Here is an 11,060-nt window from a genome sequence, read left to right as displayed (position 1 = left end):
AATTTGAGGGTATTTTTCATTTTAGAAATTACACCACATGTTGAACATTTTAAGGGACATAAAGTATTGGGACAAATTCACTTGTATTAAAGTAGTCAAGTTTAGTATTTGGTCCCATATTCCTAGCACACAATGATTAAATCAAGCTGGTGACTCTACAAACTTGCATTCATTTGCTGTTTGTTTTGGTTGTTTCAGATTTTGTGCCAAATAGAAATTCATGTTAAATTGTTCACTTTTTTATTGTAAATAATAACGTTTTTAAACACTTCTACATTAATGTGGATGCTACCATGATTACGGATAGTCATGAGTGAGGAAGTTAGACGCATATATCATACCTCCCCCTAAAGCATGCTAACCTCCCCTGTTATTGTAATGGTGAGAGGTTAGCATGTCTTCTACATTATTGTGGGTGCTACTATGATTACGGAAGGTCCTAAATGAATCGTGAATAATGATATTGTTTGTGTCTATAAACTCAGCAAAAAAATGAAATGTCTCTTTTTCAGGACCCTGTCTTTCAAAGATAAGTAAAACTCCAAATAACTTCACAGATCTTCATTGTAAAGGGTTTAAACACTATTTCCCATTCTTGCTCAATGATCCATAAACAATTAATCAACATGCACCTGTGAAATGGTTGTTATGACACTGTCGTGTCTTTGTCGTCATTAAAAGTGAAGACTGTTATTTTATCAAATCAATTCTGTCAGTATTACGTGATTAAACTAATCCTAGTTAATTAAATGTACATGAAGTCGGGGCACCACGGAAAATCTTCAGATTACAAAGTTATACTTTTGTGAATATAACTCTATAGATATTTTAATATCTGATCAATTAGTATTCTATTAATGAATTATTATTTACCTCACGTCAGTCTCATCTGAACGTTGTAAATTGTTGGTTATCTGCACGAACCCAGCCTTTACTATAAATCATCCATACACCAATTGGCTTAATCATTTATTTACTAACTAAATAATCACAGAAATGCACAAACAGTAGATATTGGTTACTAACAAATGATATGGAAAATTCCCTAGTGGGCTAAGCCGATACGATGGCTTGGTGGACTGAGACAGAAGCGGGAAAGACAAAAGCGATCACTACACACAATTGATAATTATATTAATTGAAATGCTAACCCTTCGCACATGAACGCTCACTCATTCAGGAATAATTGCAATCAATATATATTTACGCCCATGTGTCATTGTGATCTTCTCTGTTGGAATCCGGTCCGTCTGCTGGAGAGTTCATCCGAGTCTCTCTCTCTTTCTGTTTCCCTGAAGATCAAAGACTTTTGTGGTTAGAATGGATACTTCAGAGTACCATTCAGAAATGTTCTCATAGATAGATGTTTTGTCGGTATTGTCGTCCTAGGTTTACATAATTTCTAGCTACAGACTAGTAATTAGTATCTAAGATTTGCTCTTATTCTGTAGGGATCAATAGTCTCAGAGTTTAACCATTTCCAGCTGTGTAGCCAATGCTCCACATGGTGTGGTTTTCTAGTCTTGGTACTCAAACCTGTGCCACCTCCGCTTACACCGAGGTATGCGTGGTCTAAACTATTCGCAATCACAGCTCACGCTGTGTGTTTGCTCAGTCTGAAGAGGATTTTCTTAGGAGGGGCTTTTATTCGTAACAATAGGAAAGGCGGTTCCATGACGCCAGATTGTGTCTGTGCTCACGGGGGCAATGACTTAGTTAAACTTTAATGTGAGAGAATTGTATTCCCTTTAAAGGTTTAACATTACATCATTTCACAAATAGTTTCATCTTTACTCATTCATTTTATACAAGAATTAGATGCAAACACCATAATTGAGAAATGTACACATTCACAGATATAGTTGTGTGTTTCCTGTCCTTCGTGAGGTCACCAAATGAAACGCACTCAACATAACTGTCCCTTTATTGGTCCACGGACCCTTCCCACATTCTCACAAGTGGACACAGCTTAATTTTCCCATTTTGGGGATTTAGGAGTTCAGCCACGTGAAATCCTTTGTTCATTCTGTGGTCTCTCTTTCTGCATGGCCAGAGGGAGAGGGCCAGGGGGAGAGAGTCTATGCCAGGAATTTACGACCTGAGATAACAGAACCTGGGTGTAGGAGAGCGAGGGGGAATCCACGATCTATACCCAGAAAGGGCCACTGTCATGACAACACATCTGGTGACTGACACGGCCATGGCATATGGTTTACATAATTGTCATGCTCATCAAAACATTTAGTGACCACTTGTGCCCTGTGGATGGGGGCATTGCCATCCTATAGGGGCATAGCCATAAAAATTGAAAAAGAATGTCCTGCCCACCATTTTTACAAATGACCCTAAGCATCATGGGATGTTAAATTGCTTAATTAACTCAGGAACCACATCTGTGTGCAAACACCTGCTTTCAATATACTAGGTTTCCTTTATTTTTGCAGTTACCTGTAGGTCCCTTCACAGACAATGGCGAAAGTGCATGTACTACCACAAACTCCTCATTTGCAAAGTTCGCCGTATTGTACAGTGCTCTCGGTTACAATTTTTTTGTATCAACATTGCTACAGAATACTTGATCCAAATTCTAGCTCCATGACAGGTGGAACTTGAAAAAAACAAAAGTAGATTAGGCTGATTTATTGGCGCATTGAACCATGTCGCCGTGCTCAAACAATGTCATATCTGTATTTCTCCATATTAATGCACCTTCGCCATTGAAAGTGGATTGTTGCTGTATAAGTGATGTTGGAGGTGCAGTATTACAAATCAGTCTACAATAATGGACAAACACTGTATATTAAAAATGCACTATGCCGAAATCGCTCTGCCACTTCCTGACAAAACAAGCAACTGTAGTGTAGCGAAACATTGTACCATCTAAACTGTGGTGAAATATATTTTCAATAATCCAAAATATGGTATTTTCAGCTGTTTGACGCTGGTGTACAAAACCGAAAGTAGAAGATGCTAAAACAAAAGGTATGGGAAGCATAGAAGATGCTACCACATCATAGACTTGCTTTCAATGAGAGACCGATCTAAAACTCACATTTCTATGTGAATTTGGTCAGGTCACCCAAGAAGTTACACATATTGCAGCTTTAATAAGTCATATCATTCTGCTCATTCTCTTATGGAGTTAACATTGTCTTAAAGTTGATGAATAGTGATCCCTTAACGCGCCAATCCCGTTAACGGGATAGATTTGACAACATCCGGTTAAATTGCAGAGCGCCAAATTCAAACTACAGAAATATCAATATTCAACATTCACGAAAATACAAGTGTAATACATCAAAATAAAACTTAACTTCTTGTTAATCCCGCCGCTGTGTCAGATTTCAAAAAGGCTTTATGGCGAAAGCAAACCATGCGATTATCTGAGGACAGCGCCCCGCATACAAACACATGAAAATCATTTTTCAGGCAGGTGCGACACAAAAGTAGAAATAACGATATAATAAATGCCTTACCTTTTGAAGATCTTCTTCTTTTTGCAATCCCAAATGTCTCAGTGACACAATGAATGGTCGTTTTGTTTGATAAATTCCTTTATTGTTTGATAAATTCTTTATATCCCCAAAATGTCCATTTATTTGGTGCGTTTGATTCAGAAATACACCGGTTCCAACTCGCCCAACATGACTACAAAGTATCTAATAAGTTACCTGTAAACTTGGTCCAAACATTTCAAACAACGTTCCTAATCCAACATCAGGTATCCTAAAATGTAAATAATCGATCAAATTTAAGACGGGATAATCTGTTTCCAATACCGAAGAAAAATAACACGGAGCGCGCTCCTGTTCACGCGCAACAAAAGACTAGGGACCTTCAGAATGACACATACAAAGAACAGTACTACTAATTCATTTCTCAAAAGAAAAACATCGACCAATTTCTAAAGACTGTTGACATCTAGTGGAAGCCATAGGAACTGAAACCAGGTTCCTAATAAATAGGGCTTCCCATAGAAACCCATTGGAAAATCCTATGACCTCAATTTTCTCCCCCCTGGATGGATTGTCCTTGGGGTTTCGCCTGCCAGATCAGTTCTGTTATACTTACAGGCATTATTTTAACAGTTTTAGAAACTTTAGAGTGTTTTCTATCCAAATCTACCAATTATATGCATATCCTAGCTTCTGGGCCTGAGCAACAGGCAGTTTACTTTGGGCACGCTTTTCATCCGGACGTCAAAATACTGCCCCCTAGCCTTAAGAAGTTTTAACAAATGTGCACGTTTGCCCCTCCATTTCTTGGCCTATATATTGTTGCTAAGTACTTGTGTATGTAATGTACAGTGGTAGAACAAAACCAATGCTATTTCTTTGATACCCATGTGTATTGTCTGCTGGTCCTAGCCTCAATTGCTGGCACACTTGAAGTGATCAAACGGGTCCCTATGTTTTGTATGCCATTTATTCCTCAGCAAATATGTTTTTAAATACAATTCCTTTTGGAATCCTGTTCACTTAAATTGACCATCTCTGTGACGTGTTCCCTCCCCTCAGCACTTCCACAAGCCGCACCACGTGTGGAAAACCCACCACACTGTTTGTCAGCCACGCCTTCCACCCACTTGATGGCTTCCTGCAGGGCCTGCCTTACCACGTCTACCCCTTTCTCTTCCCCCTGCACAAGGTGCTCTACCTGGCCCTCTACATCTTCGTCAACATATCCATCCATGATGGCGACTACCCCGGCCCACTGAAAGAGGTGGTCAACGAGGAGGCACACCACACGGACCACCACCACCTCTTCTTTGACGTCAACTACGGCCAGTACTTCACCCTGTGGGACCGCATTGGTGGGTCTTACCGCAACCCCTCGGTACTTGAAGGGAAGGGCCCCCTCGACTGCATTCGCAGACTGACGGCTGAGGGGAAGATGAGCACTAATGGGGCTAATGCTAACGCCAATGTGCACACAAATGGGCATGCTAACGGAAACAGTACGAAGAGCAAGGAGGAGTAGTTTGCACATGTGGTCTAGTGTCATGATGAATGAGTGCTTAGCTGGTAACGCTAAGCTAGTTGTCATTGATAGCTTAGGTTTTTTTAAATGTTTAATTTCACCTTTAATTAACCAGGTAGGCCAGTTGAGAACAAGTTCTCATTTACAACTGCGACCTGACCAAGATAGAGCAAAGCAGTGCGACGCAAACAACACAGAGTTACACATGGGATAAACAAACGTACAGTCAATAACACAATAGAAAAGTCAATATACAGTGTGTGCAAATGTAGAAAGATTAGGGAGGTAAGGCAATAAATAAGCCATAGCGGCGAAATAATTACAATTAAACACTGGAGTGATAGATGTGCAGAAGATGAATGTGCAAGTATAGATAATGGGGTGCAAAGGAGCAAAACATTTTTTATATCAATATGGGGATGAGGTTGTTGGGTGGGCTATTTACAGGTGCAATGTTCGGTAAGCTGCTCTGACAGCTGATGCTTAAATTTAGTGAGGAAGATATGTGTCCAGCTTCAGTGATTTTTGCAAATTCGTTGCAGTCATTGGCAGCAGAGACCTTGAAGGAAAGGCGGGCAAAGGAAGAGTTGGTTTTTGGGGTGACCAGCGAAATATACCTGCTGGAGCGTGTGCTACTGGTGGATGCTGCTATGGTGACCAGTGAGCTGAGATAAGGTGGGTCTTTATCTAGCAAAGACTTATAAACAGCAAAAAAATAAACGTTCCCTCACTGTCAATTGCGTTTATTTTCAGAAAACTTAACATGTTCTCAATGGGATTGAGATCTGGGCTCTTTGCTGGCCATGGAAGAACACTGACATTCCTTTCTTGCAGGAAATCACGCACAGGGTCATGTCAGGATGAGCCTGCAAGAAGGGTACCACAGGGAGGAGGATGTCTTCCCTGTAACGCACAGTGTTGAGATTGCCTGCAGTGACAATAAGCTCAGTCCGATGATGCTGTGACACACCACCCTAGACCATGACAGACCCTCCACCTCCAAATCGATCCCACTCCAGAGTACAAGCCTCGGTGTCACGCTCATTCCTTCGGCGTTAAACGTGAATCAGACCATCACCCCTGGTGAGACAAAACCGTGACTCGTCAGTGAATAGCACTTTTTGCCAGTCCTGTCTGGTCCAGCGATGGTGGGTTTGCGCCCTTAGGCGACGTTGTTGCCGGTGATATCTGGTGAGGACCTGCCTTACAATAGGCCTACAAGCCCTCAATCCAGCCTCGCTCAGCCTATTGCAGACAGTCTGAGCACTGATGAAAGAATTGTGTGTTCCTGGTGTAACTCAGGCAGTTGTTGTTGCCATCCTGTACCTGTCCCGCAGGTGTGATGTTCGGATGTACCGATCCTGTGCAGGTGTTGTTACACGTGGTCTGCCACTGCGAGAACGATCAGCTGTCCGTCCTGTCTCCATGTAGCGCTGTCTTAGGCGTCTCACAGTACGGACATTGCAATTTATTGCTCTGGCCACATCTGCAGTCCTCATGCCTCCCTTCAGCATGCCCAAGGCCCCTTCACGCAGATGAGCAGGGAGCCTGGACATCTTTCTTTTGGTGTTTTTCAGAGTCAGTGGAAAGGCCTCTTTTTAGTGTCCTCAGTTTTCATAACTGTGAGCTTAATTGCCTACCGTCTGTAAGCTGTTAGTGTCTTAACGACTGTTACACAGGTGGATGTTCATTAATTGTTTATGGTTCATTGAACAAGCATGGGAAACAGTGTTTTAACCCTTTACAATGTAGATCTGTGAAGTTATTTGGATTTTTACGAATTATCTTTGAAAGACAGGGTTTCTTTTTTTTTGCTGAGTTTAGATGACCTGGAGCCAGTGGGTTTGGCAACGAATATGAAGCAAGGGCCAGGCAACGAGAGCATACAGGTCGCAGTCGTGGGTAGTAAATGGGGCTTTGGTAACAAAACGAATGGCACTGTGATAGACTGCATCCAATTTTCTGAGTAGGGTGTTGGAGGCTATTTTGTAAATGACATTGCCGAAGTCAAGGACGGTAGGATAGTCAGTTTTACGAGGGTATGTTTGGCAGCATTAGTGAAGGATGCTTTGTTGCAAAATAGGAAGCCGATGCTAGATTTAATTTTGGATTGGAAATGCTTAGTTTACAGTCTAACCAAACACCTAGGTATTTGTAGTTGTCCACATATTCTAAGTCAGAACCGCCCAGAGTAGTGATGCTAGACGGGCGGGCGGGCGTGGGCAGCAATCGGTTGAAGAGCATGCATTTAGTTTGACTTGCATTTAAGAGCAGTTGGAGGCCACGGAAGGAGTGTTGTATGGCATTGAAGCTCATCTGGAGGTTTGTTAACCGTGTCCAAAGGAGGGCTGGTTAACACATTGGTCCTTTTCATTCATCCCCATGAAAATAATCAATCTACAGTTGTTTACCTTTGTCCCTTGTCCCTTGAATTACTTTTTCCTGTTTCAATGCTAGGTAAAGGCACAAGGCAACCTTTCCTTAAAGACATTTCACTGAAAAGCACTATGCTGAATATACAGGTGAACAAAAAAATTGTGGAACTTAATTTCAGTTTCTATATTTGCCAAACAAATACTTAAAGGTCCAATGCAGCTGTTATCTCCGTATCAAATCATTTATGGGTAACAATTAAGTACCTTACTGTGATTTTTCAATTAAAATGGCAAAAATAAAACCAATAGCTTCTTAGCGAAGAGCAATTTCTCAGGCAATAATTTTGTTAGGACTGTCTGAGTGGGGAGGGAAATCTAGCTGTTATTGGCAGAGGTTGGGAACTATTTGTTAATAGTCTATTGCAATTTCTAAACCAGTGACAATTTTTCATTGGGATAACTTTAGCAGGGAGGGAAAATCACCACGCTATTCTCATAGTCATAGGCTATACAAACCTAGCAGGCCACTCACCATTTCCTGGAACTCACAATTGTTGCCTTGAGAAATATTTGCTTGTTTTCGCGTGCACTCAATGAATGCCACTGATTGTGTCTAATTAGATGTATTTTATTGTGACAACACAGGACTGTCTGAGCTGGGGGGCAATGAAATAGGATGTCTAGTGCTGATTTAATGCAAGCAAATAAATGCATGATGTTCCTTGACTATGTTACTAGTCAGATTTGGTCATGCTCATACCCAGTTTTAACCTCTTGTGGCTGAAGGGGCAGTATTGAGTAGCTTGGATGAAAGGTGCACAGAGGTGCCCAGAGTAAACGGCCTGCTCCTCAGTCATAGTTGTTAATATATGCATATTATTATTAGTATTGGATAGAAAACACTCTGAAGTTTCTAAAACTGTTTGAATTATGTCTGTGAGTATAACAGAACTCATATGGCGGGTAAAAACCTGAGAAAAAATCCAAACAGGAAGTGGAAATTCTGAGGCTGGCCGAGTTTCAACCAAGATCCCATTGAAATCACAGCGAGATATGAATGAGTATTCACGTCCTACGGCTTCCACTAGATGTCAACAGTCTGTAGAACTTTGTCTGATGACTCTACTGTGAAGGGGGGCGGAATGAGAGGAGAATTAGTCACCATTGCCATGAGGTGACCATTCTTTCACCATGCGTGTTCACATGAGAGGGAGCTCCGTTCCATCGCTCATCTGAAGTCAATGTAATTCTCCGGTTGGAACGTTATTCAAGATTTATTTTAACTACATTCTAAAGATTGATTCAATACATCGTTTGACATGTTTCTACTGACTGTTACAGAACTTTTGGACATTTCGTCAGGTTTTAGTGAACGCGCTTCGTGACTTTGGAATTGTTTACCAAACGCGCTAACTAAAGTAGCTAATTGGACATAAATAACAGACATTATCAAACAAATCAAGCATTTATTGTGGATCTGGGATTCCTGGGAGTGCATTCTGATGAAGATCAAAGGTAAGGGAATATTTATCATGTAATTTCTGGTTTCTGTTGACTCCAACATGGCGGCTAATTTGACTATTGTTCTGAGCGCCGTCTCAGATTATTGCATGCAAGTTTTTTTGAAATCTGACACAGGTATAAGACACATGTATGTCTGAGGAATTTTAATTATGAGATTTCTGTTTTTTGAATTTGGCGCCCTGCACTTTCACTGGCTGTTGTCATATCGATACCGTTACCGGGATCTCAGCCTAAGAAGTTTTTAAACCCTTTGGGACTTAGCGCCAACACCATTGGCTGCCTACAGAATGGTGCAGGATAAAAGTAAAGTCTATGATGAATCTAAGTGGGTGTGATTGTGTATTTGTATCTGAAAGGTCTGCTTTAAAACGCAAAACAATCTGGGGCAAAAATATCCCAAAATAGTAAGTGGCTGCCCATTCAGAAGTTGGACTTGCATTCATTTTGACTTTTGAACAATGATTTGGGGTTTACAAGCAGCAACAAGGTGAATCCTATTGTATATGGACACATCGAATAATGTATGGTAAGCTCATCCCATAGGCTGTTTTGCAGCGAACTCTTTTATTGCTAAACCATGAAAAATAGTTTGGCCACAACACTCACTATTGGATGAGGCAATGTGTACAGTAATGCATGTGGAATACTATTAAATCAAATAATTGACTGCAATTATGTCTGGAAGGGATAGGTTTTAAAACAGTGACTTGTCGTAGTTTCTCAAACCTAGAAACGAATATATAAAGATGTCTGTCACATGGAACTTAATCTTATTAAAGTACTGTGCAGTCTCCCATTTGAAACTATTGGAGGCTACAATTATATCAATATCTGAGAAGCCTTCTATTAATCCAAATAGTTTCATTACATATTCTTCTTTGTGTTGTCTCAAAAGTAATAATGATGGAATATTCCCAACTCCCAAGACATGTTTTCATGCATGACGCAGCACTCTTGGTGTTATTTCTGACTAAATACAGCAGAGGGAGCTATTGCATTACCCAAAGTATGTCCATTTCCCAAGGTTTTCTTTTCAGTGTCTTATCTTTTCAATTAATGAAACATCAGGTCAACACAGCAAAACAACACTCCATTGTGTTTTCGTTAGGATCCCTTTCTTTTACATCAATTGTTACAACGTAGACGCAAAACATGTAGCCCACAAATTCCTAAATTAATAGTCTGTATGGACAGTAAACTCATGGAATAGAACTGTAATGCTCTTGAGCTGAGATGCGAGGAGACAGTATTGGCTGTTTGATGCTGTATTTACATCAGTATGTGTAATTGTCATTGTATTTACCTCTGGCTTCAAAATAACATTTAAGAACCATCCACATTTGAAGGCAGTCCCACTACCTGCAAAAATGTATCTCTAGTTGCATAATTTCAACAAACTATATGGACATTAAGGGGGTGGGATTATTGATTAATAATATATTAATTGATAAGGATAAAGCCACAAAGGTATTTGGTAATGTTTAGGCTGATTCAAAAAACTCTTGAATGTTAGGGTGTGCCAGGCCCAATTTCTGGAAAGATTGACAATTTACAAGGTAGATTGCTCAATCTGTGGCATCAAATCCCTTTGAAATTGTAACAGCTCGCAAACAGTGCAATTCGGTTATGAACCAAACAAATCAAGTGAACGATATAAAAGAATAGTAGATGAACATGGCTATCTTGGCTGGAAGTGTTTTGGGATTCACATTTTCCAGTGTGCATATTTTACTAACACTCTTGATCTACCATCAAAATCATGCAGTAAATAATGAAACAATTATTGTCATGAAATTGTTTATACCAATTTATTTGTACACATTCCCTCCATACTTGTCTGGCTTCAATGGCTTGGTTGTACTGCTTCAATGGCTTGGCTGAATACTGTATATGGTTTTGTTGTACTACATATATTTTTTTAAATCATAATAATTAAAGTGAAAAATAAATGAAATTCAGGAGCACCACAATGCCTACTCAACCCATGCTCTACCAAGGTTTTCCCAGCACACAGCTTTGACCTAGTTGCTATGTTGGTCTATTGTAGTTCAAACAATGTGTATGCAGGTTGCTTAGGATTCAAACCTTCTCAAACAGACTAATTCATATCTTAGAGGAGTTGCTCCCACAATGTGTTTTGTATTGCATACAAGTTAGCATTGGATTCTTCGCACGCCACAC

The 11,060-nt window shown here is 40.3% G+C and overlaps 1 non-coding gene across 1 annotated transcript; it reads left to right on the top strand.

Annotated features, from left to right (window-relative positions):
- Positions 1-4,252: 4,252 nt before the first annotated feature.
- Positions 4,253-4,387, top strand: LOC139538095 (small nucleolar RNA SNORA57). Its single transcript, XR_011667668.1, has one exon. It is a non-coding gene; the product is annotated as a small nucleolar RNA SNORA57 (small nucleolar RNA).
- The last annotated feature ends 6,673 nt before the right edge of the window (positions 4,388-11,060 follow it).

This window comes from Salvelinus alpinus, chromosome 13 (genome assembly GCF_045679555.1).
Source record: "Salvelinus alpinus chromosome 13, SLU_Salpinus.1, whole genome shotgun sequence".
Classification (NCBI taxonomy): Eukaryota; Metazoa; Chordata; class Actinopteri; order Salmoniformes; family Salmonidae; genus Salvelinus; species Salvelinus alpinus.
This window is presented reverse-complemented; position numbering and strand designations above follow the sequence as displayed.